Source organism: Nannobrachium achirus, assembly GCF_963921795.1.
Source record: "Nannobrachium achirus genome assembly, chromosome: 2".
In the NCBI taxonomy this organism is placed as follows: domain Eukaryota; kingdom Metazoa; phylum Chordata; class Actinopteri; order Myctophiformes; family Myctophidae; genus Nannobrachium; species Nannobrachium achirus.
Window position 1 is genome coordinate 59,391,808 of NC_137811.1, and position 13,123 is coordinate 59,404,930.

The 13,123-nt window shown below is 43.1% G+C and overlaps 1 pseudogene across 1 annotated transcript; it reads left to right on the forward strand.

The window, feature by feature from the left end:
• The first annotated feature begins 535 nt into the window (after window positions 1–535).
• On the forward strand, window positions 536–11,198 carry LOC308299301 (CUB domain-containing protein 1-like; annotated as a pseudogene). The gene is made up of 9 exons: window positions 536–551; window positions 795–1,007; window positions 1,946–2,317; window positions 2,702–3,082; window positions 4,896–5,093; window positions 7,707–7,884; window positions 9,422–9,612; window positions 9,750–10,218; window positions 10,723–11,198. The product of its transcript is annotated as a CUB domain-containing protein 1-like (transcript).
• Window positions 11,199–13,123: the final 1,925 nt, after the last annotated feature.

Below are 13,123 nucleotides of genomic sequence, written 5' to 3' on the forward strand. Positions count from 1 at the left end.
TCAGGGGCCCAAATGGACCCTTATGGGTCTGTATGGACCCTAACGTGTCCACTCCACTGGGTTCCATTTGTACTCTCTCAGAGTTACAGAACCTTATGGGTCCATGTGAAGCCCTAGTGCAGTGGTTCTCAACCTTTTTAGGCCCCAACCCCCCAAATAATAATATTTGAACGGGGGACCCCCAACCCTCATAAGCACTTACAGTTGAGGCATTCCATTTTGTTGACAAGGTCTTAAAAGTCCCCAAAGCATGTGTTGTAAGCCTATTTCGGGTTATTTGTTCTTTTAAATTTAAACCGTATTTGAAGTGGTCAAACTAGCATGTTCAATCTCCAAGAAAATCCTGATGAACTCAGATATTTCATAAAAGCAAAGATTAACCCAGCTGGCGTCTGGCATTAAAAATGGCATTTAAAAATATCCTTTTTTGTCAGGGCTTGTGTGGCTGACTTTAGCATTAATCTGCAATTTCTTCTCCTGGTTGGTTGTATGGCTACCAAAACATGATAATTCTGCATTATTGTGCAAATTGTTTATGAAACACAGTGCTAGTGTGTGTGTGTGTGTGTGTGTGTGTGTGTGTGTGTGTGTGTGTGTGTGTGTGTGTGTGTGTGTGTGTGTGTGTGTGTGTGTGTGTGTGTGGGTGGGAGGGGGAGGGGGGGCTCCTTACACACTGTTTCACAAATCGCAGGTTAGGAATTGTCTTGAATGCTTTTCAGTTATATTCAGTGATATTTTATTTTGCTTTCATCCATGTGTTTTTACTGTCCTGTTTCTTTCCCCCTCCATTCCAGGAGTCCAGAAGTTGACCATCAGCCCTGATGGGGGCTCTATCGTTGTCATCAGTAATAAGGTCAGAGGGTCGGCGTGCGTCGTGTGTGCCGATCAGGGGGGCTCTCGACAATGTGGTGCGTCTGTGCGGTTGAGCGACGCCGGCGCTGCCTCTCTGGAGTTCAACTGCTCCAGACCTCAGGATGTATTCGCCGTGGAAATTCTAAGATACATAAGTATGTGTTTATCAGCTGACTGCTCTGTAGGCCAATGCGAGGAATGCCACGAGTTGTGAGCTTGTTGATCGACTATTTTCGCTGTGCAACACTGTCATGTGATGAAGTATAAAATTGATTCGACTCTTTACTGACACGTTGTGAACTTTTAGATAAGCTATTCTTGCCTAATGTTCCCCTTTTACTATGGATGCTAGGGTTCAAGTGGTTAATGGTTATCTTACCTAAATTATTTGATATAAAGTATCATAATTGATCTACAAGCTGTCAGTTTGTAGATCGGCTATATTCAATTATTGTAAGATTATATATAAGATCAAAATAGCAATATGTTCAGAAACAACTTCCATAAAATCGTAATGTTCTTGGATATTTCACATAAAAGCAAAGGTTAAAGCCTCAATCTGTGATTTATTCACCTGGTTGGCAGGATGTAGAACAGCGGAAGTAGAACAGTGGCATGGCTCAGGGGTAGAGAAAACGCTATTAGAGCACGAAGGGTTCCCAGTTCGAATCTGGGCTCCCCCTGAGTTAATGTCGAAGGGTCCTTGAGCAAGACTCTGAACCCCTAATTGCTCCCGGTGAGTAGGTTGGTGCCTTGCATGGTTTCCTCCACCACCGGTGTATGAATGTGTGTGTGAATGGGTGAATGTAATGCACAATCTATGTAAAGCGCCTTGGATAAAAGCGCTATATCAATGACACGATGTGAGCTTTTAGATTGGCTATTTCCACTATCAATGTTCTTTTTTAAGTATTAAGTTGACAAATATGTCAGTCGTTTCTTTGTATATTTAGGTGTCATGTCTGCCATGTGCAACTTCAAAGCCTTCAAGCCAAACAGGAATGTAATTGTCATAATCGTGACAGCCCTATTCACAAATCACACATTAGGACATTGTCATTCCATTTAGCTTGAATCCCTGTTCTCTTCCCAGAGTGCACCACAAAGCTCTGTGACGGGATCGTCCTGCTTGAAACACCGGGCTCCCTTCCTCTGTCGGACTTCGTCCGCATCTTCACCTGGAACCTGACTTCCTCCTCCACGGTCCTGGCGTTCCGAATAGACTTCACCAAGACGGGCCTCCGGCAGATTGAGTCCACGCAGAGCTGTCCGGACATGCACACGTACATCCTGGAGGCCCTCCGGCCGCCTGGGCAGGAGGTGGCCATCATCGGAACCTACTGCAGAGACGGAGCCGTCCGCGGGGCTCAGGTGCAAAACCAGGGCCGGTTTTCCCTGAAAGTGCTGGCCAAGCAGAAACTGCAAGCTGCACTGTTTCCCGTGTCCGTCGGGGAGAAAATCAAATGTGAGTTTGTAAAATCCATGAATCTGCATTTTATATACCCCCTCTGGTCATTCATCTTTATATGGATATGTTTTTACCTACCTCTGGTTAGACTGAACTGATTTCCTTTTGGGGAATGTAGACTGTCAAATACTGTATGTTCAATTCCAAAATACCAGTTTTACAAGCTGAAAACGCATTGCATTGTAGCTTGTTGGGAACTACTTGTCGTACGACGAAGTATATATACTGTAGGGCTTAACTAGTTAAGACAATGCCCCCCCCCCCCACCTCTGTTCTTTTTACAAAACAAACATACAGTGCATTAACCTAGTCTGAGGCTTTAAGACAAAGCCAACGTGTTCCTGACAGTCTTCTATTCCCCTCCTCGTTCTCTACCTGCAGCACTCGCCAGTATCCAGGTGGTTTTAAAAGAGGGGACCTCCTCTTCAGAGCTGCTGTCTCCAAACTACCCCGACAGTCTTCCAGATGACGCTGTGATGGAGTGGGACATTCAGGTCGCGGCCAAACACAGTGCCACAGTTCAGTTTGTGAACCACACGCAGCCCCGGTGTCGAAAGAGCCGGGCTGCCATGGAGTACCTGACGGCGGGCACACCGCCGGGCAGAGCGGCGTCCGTGCTGGAGCTCGCAGCCCGCCAGGCAACGCCCATACGGGGCAACTTCTCCTTGACCCTGAGCAACTGTGACATGGACAGGAGCCGCGCCAACTCCCCCGGACTCTCTGTTCACTTCAAGGTCTCTGCTCTCAGGACAAGCTTCCCAGGTAGGGCTGTCACGATTATGACATTTTACATGACGATTAATTTTCTCTCAAATAATTGCGATTAACGATTTAATTGTGTTTTTGTCGTTGACACAATTACATTTCTGTTTGGCTTCTAGGCTTTGAAGTTGCGCTTGGTAGATATGACACATAACCTAAATATACAAAGAAATTACTGTAATATTTGACAACGTTATACTTAAAAAAGAAGATTGATAGTGGAAATAGCCGATCTACAAGCTCACAACGCCGATTATGACAAATAATCGCGCTTACTGTATGTCAAATAATTGCGATTAGACGATTATGTAATAATTGTGACAGCCCTGTTCCCAGGTTTGCAAAGCAGTGACACTCCGTTACAAGTAAAAGTCTGGAATTCCAAATTGACTTGAGTAAAAGTTCTCAAAGTACCAAAAGTAGAAAATACTCATTATGCAGAATTCTTCCCGTTTCACATGCACTTTTCAAATGTATAGAAGCATATACAAGCATTATGAGCTTGTAGATTGGCTATTTTCAAGTAGCCGAAATGTATATAAGGCTGAAGTGGTTAATTTAATATTCTTTTCAAAATCTACAAAGTATAAGTTCTAGTAACGTTTTCAAATAATTATAGTGGATTAAAAGTACAATATTTGCCTCTGAAATGAGTACAAGGCAGGCAGCCTCGGTGGATAGCTTTAAAGCACAGCTCAAGACCTATTTCTTTACTCTTGCTTTTAGCTAAATTTTTTAATCCCTATGCTGCTATTGACGTCCGCACGGCTCTGCACGAAATTGTTCTTCAATGTTCTATGCTTTTATTTTTTCTTGCTTTATTGTAATCATTTTACTTATCTCTTTTTTATGTATTTTTTATTTCTATTTTACTTTTTCTCTGTTAAGCACGTGTGCTTCATTTTATGCTCTGTAAAGCACTTTGAGCTGCATTTCATGTCATGAAAGGTGCTATACAAATAAAGTTTTATTATTATTATTATTACAAGTAAAAGTACAGAAAATTGGAAATACTCCAGTAAAGTAAAAATACCTAAACATTGTACTCAATTCCAGTAAATGTACTTAGTTACTTTACAGTACACCACTGCAAAGTATGCGATACTGTCGTTGGTATTGGAAACGTTATCATCGCTTTATGTCCAAAACCGGTCCTTTCAGTACATGTAAAAATAAACTTGACTTTAGTCACACGCTTGTTATTACATTTAAATCCCACAGACTCACTTTTACCCTGGTGTCCCTATTCGGGGGCGTGGGAGTATAGGTGGACAAAATACAATAACAGCACATCTACAAGCTCATAACACATCACATCGCTAAGCACTGTGAGCTATAATATTAGCCTGATAAATCAGTCCGCACATTACCACCCCCTGTTGGTGGGTGGTGTGTAGTGTGGACTGACCCCGGAGATTAATTATTTTATTTATTCTCGCCCGAAGAGCGGGCGAATTGAATGGGCCAATCAGGGCTGTAGACTTGGGGCACATGGTAGGCTGGTCCGGTCCCAGACATACCATAGCAGCAAGCATTGATTCTTGGTGTGACTGAGATGCTCTTGATGACAACCTTGCATGTTAGAACATCGTACAGGATGATGTCACCATGACACATTGCCTCGTGGCCTTTATATGAACTCTCATTGGTTAACTTAGGGGAGCTCCGGCATTGCAAATCTGTGCTACATGGCTGGCAGCGTCGGGCTTCCGCACGCACGCACACACACACACACACACACACACACACACACACACACACACACACACACACACACACGCACATCTGATGTGTTTCTTATTATCATGTGCAGTGCAGTGCAGCGTCGACCTGACCAAGAAGAAGGGCCTTTCTCTGAACATTGAGAAGACCACACCGGACTCTGACTGTGAGATGCAGATGGACTCCGTCCCCCAGGGGAAGATCAGTGTCCCGGCAGGAAAGCGGGCCCAACTGTCCTTCCAGGACTGCTACCCCGAAGACCTTCTCATAGTCGCCAGGCAAATCATAGGTAACTTGTTCCCTCCTAATGTTCTTTGAGTGTGGCTGTAGCAGGTTTAATTTCGCAGACTAAAACTACAGTATGACGAATAATGTTTGGCGACTACCTTTTTTCACTGATGAAAACTAAATAAAAACTGAGCTATGATGACTAAAACTAAGACTAAATATATTGACTATTTTGTCAACAAATAAAAACTAAGACAGGGAGGGACTAGTGGAGAAGAGATTCAGTAGAACTAAAAGACAAGTCATTTTATCTTTGGTTGCGCTCGGATGTTGCGCTCTGAAAATAGCGGATCTGAAAGCTCACAACGTGTCGTGCTGTGACGTGTTGTGAGCAACAAAGTATAAAATAGGCCTTTGCGATGCCATCAAGGCCTGCCAAAATAAACTTTCGTCGACAAAATCAACTGTAGATTTAGTCGACTAAAATCTTATATTTAGTCGTATAAACTACAGTAGACTAAAACTAAAACATTTCAGTTGTCTAAAATATGTCTAAAATTAAATGGAATTTTATTTAAAGACTATAACAAAATGTGCTGTCAAGTGTTAACACTGGGCTGTTGTAAAGGGCTGTCCATACTGTCTCCGACCACCAAACCTTTCATCAGAAAGGTCCGGTTCAACTAGAAAATTACATCACGCTGCTTCTGAGAAGCATTACCCCGAAATCCGACATCTGTATCTCTGCAATTATGCAGCCGATGAGTCCTGATTTTTAAACTCGAAAGGTTTTAAAAAAATTGCTAAAAGGTCACAGCTCAGTTGTTCTCTTTCCTGGCAGGACATGTTTTCTGTTTACTTAAGAGTTGGAGAGGACACAAAATACTATGGCACGCATGGACTTGTTTTCAAGACTTTTCAAGGAATAGAATCTCCACAATCGGGATCGGCATCGGCAGCCATTCATTCTGACATCAGTCAGGCTCTAGTTGTAGGTACAGTATCAGACTGGATCACCAAATCACAGCTCCATGGCGTGGGTGGTTGACCACCTGTGTGACTCATGTCACACATAAGTTACAGCAACGTTACAAACTTCTGCTCTGACTCATACACCTTTTTAGCTCTATGTATTCACACACAAGCTCACAAAGCGACCGCTTTGTGTCATTTACTGCTCATGGCATCATAGGTCTTCCTAATTGTCATGCAATTATTATCTGTGATATACTGTACTGTGTATCACCTTTTCGAGAAAACAGTTAGACTTTTTCATTCGCTGATTTGGAATCACAGTTTCACACTTCAACGTGACTCTCTGGTCCTACTCCTACTATCTCACCCTCTGATATGATTTCTCTAAAGAAGTGCTTCCCAAACGGTGTGCCGCCTGTGAGTCAAGTCCTGGTGTGCCTTGGGATTGCAACCACACATTAATTTACAATACAACTATACGAATTGATTGATTTTTTTACTTTTTTGAAAGATGCAAACGCTCCCAAATTTGACTGAGTGTGTATGTAGATATGTATATAGACTACGTAGCATTATGTAACTACGGTATGTACAGTATGAGTATACTGCAAACAGCTACAATACCGATGGGTGACCAAGTGGCGCTGTTGAGCAACCGACACACACACACACACACACACACACACACACACACACACACACACACACACACACACACACACACACACACACACACACACACACACACACACAGGTTTGCAATTGCTACTTTGTGGGGACATTACACATAGTCTACTATCTTTGTGGGGACATTCCATTCATTTTTAACCCTAACCCCAACCCTAACCCTAACCCTTAACCTAACCCCTAAACACCTTGTGGGGACCTATTCATTTGTCCCCACTTGTTTTTTTTCCTCCGATTGTACTATCTTTGTGGGGACATGAGGTCCCCACAAAGTAGTAATTCCCTGTCCACACACACACACACACACACACACACACACACACACACACACACACACACACACACACACACACACACACACACACACACACACACACACACACACACATTCCTCTCATACACACACAGGCTTAATGAAATTAACTGCTCTAATGCACCGCTTACTTCAGTACTTTGTGCCCACTCATTTAGAATAGAATAGAATAGAATAGAATAGAATAGGCCCTGGCCCCCGGCATGGTGGTCCGGGCTCCCTAGGACTTGACAGCGTGTCACTCTAGCCTAGCTTAGCCATACTATATTCACACTGCAGTTAACTGTGTGAGTGTGTGAGTATATATATATATATATATATATATATATATATATATATATATATATATATATATATATATATATATCCTTTGTGTTAACATGGGTAGATAGAGTTTAGCTGTGCTAGGCTAGTGTCACTCCCCATCTCTCTCCCCATTTCCTGTCAGTCTACTGTCCTATCAATAAAGTCATAAAAGCTTACCCCCTCCCAGAGATTAATGGGTGCCGAAAATAATAGAATAGACTTTATTTGCCATTTGCACGAATGCATAGGGAATCTTGGATCTCAGGTGAGCTCCAAGATATACCAATACAGAGGCAAGTTATATACCGGTACTATAAAATAAATTGGTGTGCCTTGGGCACAGAACCACGGTTTGAAAACCACTGTTAAGGTGTGTGTGTGTCATTTCTCCAGAATGTCCTGAGCTCAGAGGATTCTCCAGCCCCTTCGCCCTGACTGTGCCTGACCTCCGTAACTGCCCTCCCGCCCCGCTGAGCAGCATGACGTGGACCCTGCGCCCCCCGCACCACGGCACCGTGGAACTGTGGCCGTCCGCTTCCACCGGCCTGCAGCAGTCTCTGCCAGAGCAAAGGTGTGTCCAGAATTCTGCATCAATTAGTAATTGTTGAGGCAAACTGAGTCTTAGACACTTCCAAGTTTAGGGAGCAGTGTCCACAGAATACTATACTCCACGATACTCCACGAGCATGACAACACACCATAACAATACAATAAAGACATGAGAACAAAAGACAAATCATAAAATATGTATTCACACCAAATACAGTATATAATAATCATCACAATATTGCTGCCAACAACATTTCTCCCATATACAGCTCAGCCATTTATTAGGGAGAGCATACAGGGTCATATTTACTCCTTATTACTGGGGAGACATACTGTACAGTAGCCTGGATCAAGCCCATAGACCCCACCCACTCTCTGAACGGACATGCAGCTTCAGTCTGATAATCAGGCTAGGGGAGACATGTAGTGTACTGGTTTGTGTATTATTTTATATTAGGTTTTATAAGACTTGTTTGAGCACGTTATTGTCTTTGCGTTGAGTAATATGTTATGCAATACCCCCTTGTCTATTTGTAGTTGGAAACGATTGTCCAGAATACTTGTTAGTAGACGCGACTCTCGTAACGAAAGCATTGATGCCTTTATTAGGATTGATTCTACAAGGTTGGGACACATGCATGCTCAAACCAGTTCTATATTCTGGGACAGAGTTAATGTAGCTCCTGAGTTGCAAATAACAAAATTAGATTGCCGTAAACTAAATTCAGATTGTAGTTATTTGGAATGATTTTAACACACCATCTTTATTTAGGTCTTGAATAGTCAAGATACGTGCTTTCCACAACTCAAGCTTTTCCATGGCAAAGAGATTAACATTTGGAGAGGAACGCTGCTCATTCGTCTGTGTCTGACAACCCAGTCCTTTACGACCTGACGTTGAATCGTTACCACAACCAACCATGAGATGTCCATGTTTACATTGTTTCACCTAAGCTGTTTGTCTTCATGACGCTAATGACAGGACGTTTGAGCACACAGCAAAGATAGGTTCAAACATTGCGGGTGGCAATAAATTATACATGCAAGCGCTCCGCACATGATATACAGTACAAAGCGCTCCTATGCTCATTGCTCATTAAGCGCTTTCTGTGGGCACAGCCAATAATACATCAGAATACAGATCATGGGAGAAGGGCATTAAACATTCAGGGTGGTGGTACAGTAGTTCTTTGGAGAATGCAGGGAAAGAGAGTACCGTATATCGTTGCTGTCGGGGGCAAAGACCTCTTATCTCCATATTCTTAACTTGTTGTGTTTTTTTGTAAATTGGTGCCCTACTTGATCATACTACAGCAACGCACTGAAGCATCAAAAGTAGCAGATCCATAAGCTCGAAGCGTGGCGCGAAGCAACAGGTTTTGATTTGCTACCTCTGCTATTTTTTAATTTGAATCCTGATAAAGTAACATGAGGTTTCTACCCGACAAAGACAATATGCAAAGATAAGAGAGGAATGATCAGATGGTCAGACATATCATAAGGCAAAAGGTGAGCAACATAACAATATACGGTGTGATTCTACCACAATTCTTCCTCAGGTGCAACAACAGCGCGAGTCTCAAAATCTCCGAGGACGACGGCACTTCTGTGGGCCAGTTTTGCCCTCAGGGGCCCGTGCAGAAGATGCAGATCCACAGCAACGTGTCCGTCGTAGTTTCCAGGTCGGGGGACAAAGAGCTGGTGGCGTCACAGTCACTGCTAAATGCCCGTTTCAATAAGGAGATTGATGGTGAGATTTCAAAACTGGTGAAACATTTTCAATCAGGGACTGGGAATTAATTGATAACTCAAGCGTTAATTATGCATTGTGTATGTTTTTTTTAATATATATATTCATATAGTTTGTCTCTCGGGCCATTTTTACAGAGAGATACATATTCACTCCCAAGAAAGGCACCACCACCCGTTTGGCCACGCCAGGCTGGCCGGCAGGCATGAAGCCCTACTCCACAGTGGCTTGGATAGTCTCGGTGCCGGCCAAGATGGAAGCCAGCATCAAGTTTGCCAACGCCAGCCGGCCCAAGTGTGGCAACCGGCACACTAACATTGGGGTGCGGGGCCTGAGCTCCCCGGAGGAGATCTACAGCCGCCGGGAGGACGAGGCCACCTCTGATATCCTCGTCTACGAGACGTTCTACCTCAACATGTCCAACTGTATGCCTGAGTCGGGACTCAGGCATACAGTTCCAAAAAATGCTAAATTAACTACTACAGTTTCAAAACCCTGTTGTCTGTTTGTTCAACCAGACCTGATCCTGACCATCGTCCTGAGTGTGGTGGCAGTCCTGTGTGTTCTTACCATCACTATATTAGCAGTGGTCTGTGTGGTGATCAGGTGAGAGCGTCATCATCGGCTAGACTTTGTATTGTTATTGATGAGCAATGTTTATCACAAGTTAGTTTAGTGAAGTTGTAGTTATTATCAGCTATTGCTGTGTACTTACTTAAAAACCCATAAGTAAGGGATAATAAACGACGAGCCATGTGGTTAAAAACAATGCTTTGCATCAAGTTGTTTTCCTCTGCAGAGGGCATTGTTTTCTGTTAACCTCACAGCAGAGTTGATCGTCATACATTCATATTGGTAAAATGATTATTGATACTAGATTGTCTACTTTACTCAATCAATTTCCTGTATGTTTTCCTCTGTCTGTATTGTAATACTCTGAATTTTTTAAGTCTGTCCCTGACAAATACTGAATATAGCAGTAGATGATAATTTCTGCTATGTGGGTGGGTACATGAACCTATTAGATCTTAGTTTTCAAGGATCCATCTTAATTTCTTTTTCACAGAAACTCTAAATACTGTTCCTCCTTCCATCCTTCATACAAAACAGGAAAAAGAAGAAAAGGTTGAGCCACCAGGTGTCCATCTACAACCCTAATGGCGCCAGCTTTCTTCCGGGGCCCAACGGCTTCCCCAAGTCACGGGAAGACAACGAGTCGCACGTCTACGCCTCCATCGAGGACGAGCTCGTTTACACACACCTGCTGAAGAAGGGCGAGGACTCTGAGATGGAGGTCTATGGGGAGGTGGACACCTACCAGCCCTTCACGGGCCCCACAGACCTGCCTGGCCCGTCACGCTCAACGGGGGGGCGACGCGGAGCACATGAAGGTTGGAGTCTACCAGTCGTATGTGCCCCAGTCTCAACAGGCGCCTCCGCTGCCAAACAGACCCGCGAGCCACGGCCCGCCCATGGTGGACAACGAGCTTTACGGCACTGAGATTCACGGGAAGGCGGACGGTTCCTCCCACCACAGCGAGGAGGTGGTGCGTGGGCCCAGGTTGGACCCCGAGGGAGGGGACTGAAGAGGTGATCGGAGGCGATCTTATCACTCTGTTGCAACTTGACCACCATGAACTGTAAGGTAACCCCACCGGCATCTATGTGATAAGTTGTGATTTTACTTGAAGGACAAAAAGGAAACGGTCTTCATGCCCACATGAATTAATGTTCTCAGTCGCCACAACTGATTTCAGTCATTTTATAAGATAAACGATAAACTAGAAATAGATACATGATACATCAACACATTCTCACCCCCAAGGTGTCAGATACCTGACGCCCTGTCAAGTACCTTACTGCTTCAAGTAGGAGACGCTTCGTGTATGCCCAGTGGTCTAAGAAAAAAGGTCATTCCCCTAGTGGGATTCGAAACTGTTCCTGATCACGCCATCCTGATCCTGATCACGCCACTATTATCCACAACATACAGTAACACTCAAATGGTCGCGGATATTTCATAAAAGTAATGGTTAAAGTTAAAGGTAAATCATCAGATCAAGACTATGGTATTGATCTGACAATTGGCAAAAAAGTTAGAAATTGGAATGTTTGGAAATTGGGTTGTGCTGCCTTAGAATTATGTTTTATGACTGTATCTGACTATAGAAATGTGAATTCCTTGGCCGGGAGGGTTTACCAGGCTAGGTTAAAGCCTCTCAATCTGCAATTTCTTTAACTGGCTGGCTGTATGTAGGAACAACGGTTTACAATTACATTACCTAAACATAATAATTCTACATATTATTTTGTTCATTGTTTAGGAAACAGAGCGCTAGTGTGGGGGGGGGGGGGGGCTCCTTTCTCAAATTTCATAAATCACTGATAGAGACTCAATTGAGATTCGTTTTTGCTTTAAGCCCTTTCAAACTTGTCTATAGCCTCATTGGGCGAAGGCACACACTCAGTTTGATTATCAAGTTACCTTTATGCCTGATCTATACTTGGTAAAAATATACAATCGGCTATTTTTGTAACGCAGTGCTGGTGCGTTACATTCACCCATTAACACACATTCACAGAGACAGCCATACACCGAACCACCCTCTTCAGGAGGGCTTAGGGGTTCAGTCAGTGGATGTCTTGCTCAAGGACACTTCAGCGTGAAGCCAGTAGGAGACAGGAAAGAAACCGGGAACCTTTCGCTTCCCAAGCGGACGCTCTATTGCCAAACACATCCAGCGAGGCTTTTGTATTGTTTTTAACCAAAGGAATGTATTTAATTTGTGTTTGTATTGCTGTTTTGTACATACCTTTACATGAAATGTTACACTAAATAGGCTACATGTGTACAGTGTATGTTTCCAGTGTCTGAGAGTGCTGCTTACATTTTGTCAAAATAAGTAAGATTTTGAATCAGCCAAATATGCCTTATGGACAGCCATACAGTAATGTACTGTATGTATTTAATTTGTGTTTGTATTGATGTTTTGTACATACTTTTACATGAAATGTTACACCAAATAGGCTACATGTGTACAGTGTATGTTTCCAATGTCTGAGAGTGTTTCTTACGTTTTTGCTTACGTTTTGTCAAAATAAGTAATGCTAAGATTTGTAATTGTACAGTCAGCCAAATATGCCTTATGGACAGCCATACAGTAATGTACTGTAATGTACTGTATGTGTAATGTACTATGACCAAGAAACCAGAGTCTTGATGGTTTAATGCAGTGATTAAATCAGACATACATGTTTCTTTGGGTACCATATCTTGGTAGTAGGTACTGTTGAAAGTAGAGTGACCTTGTTGGTCCTAAAAGTCTAATAGGGATGGTCTAAAAACAAAAGTAGTTATTCATTACCAAATATCTTGTGAAAAACCATGAATGCTCTTGCATCATTCAGTTCAGAGAAGCACCTACAGAGGGAGACATTGCATTCCTCACTCCCATAGAACCCCAATGTTGCTAAAAGGTTAAATGTATCGTGTGCAGGCTGTTCTATAAAG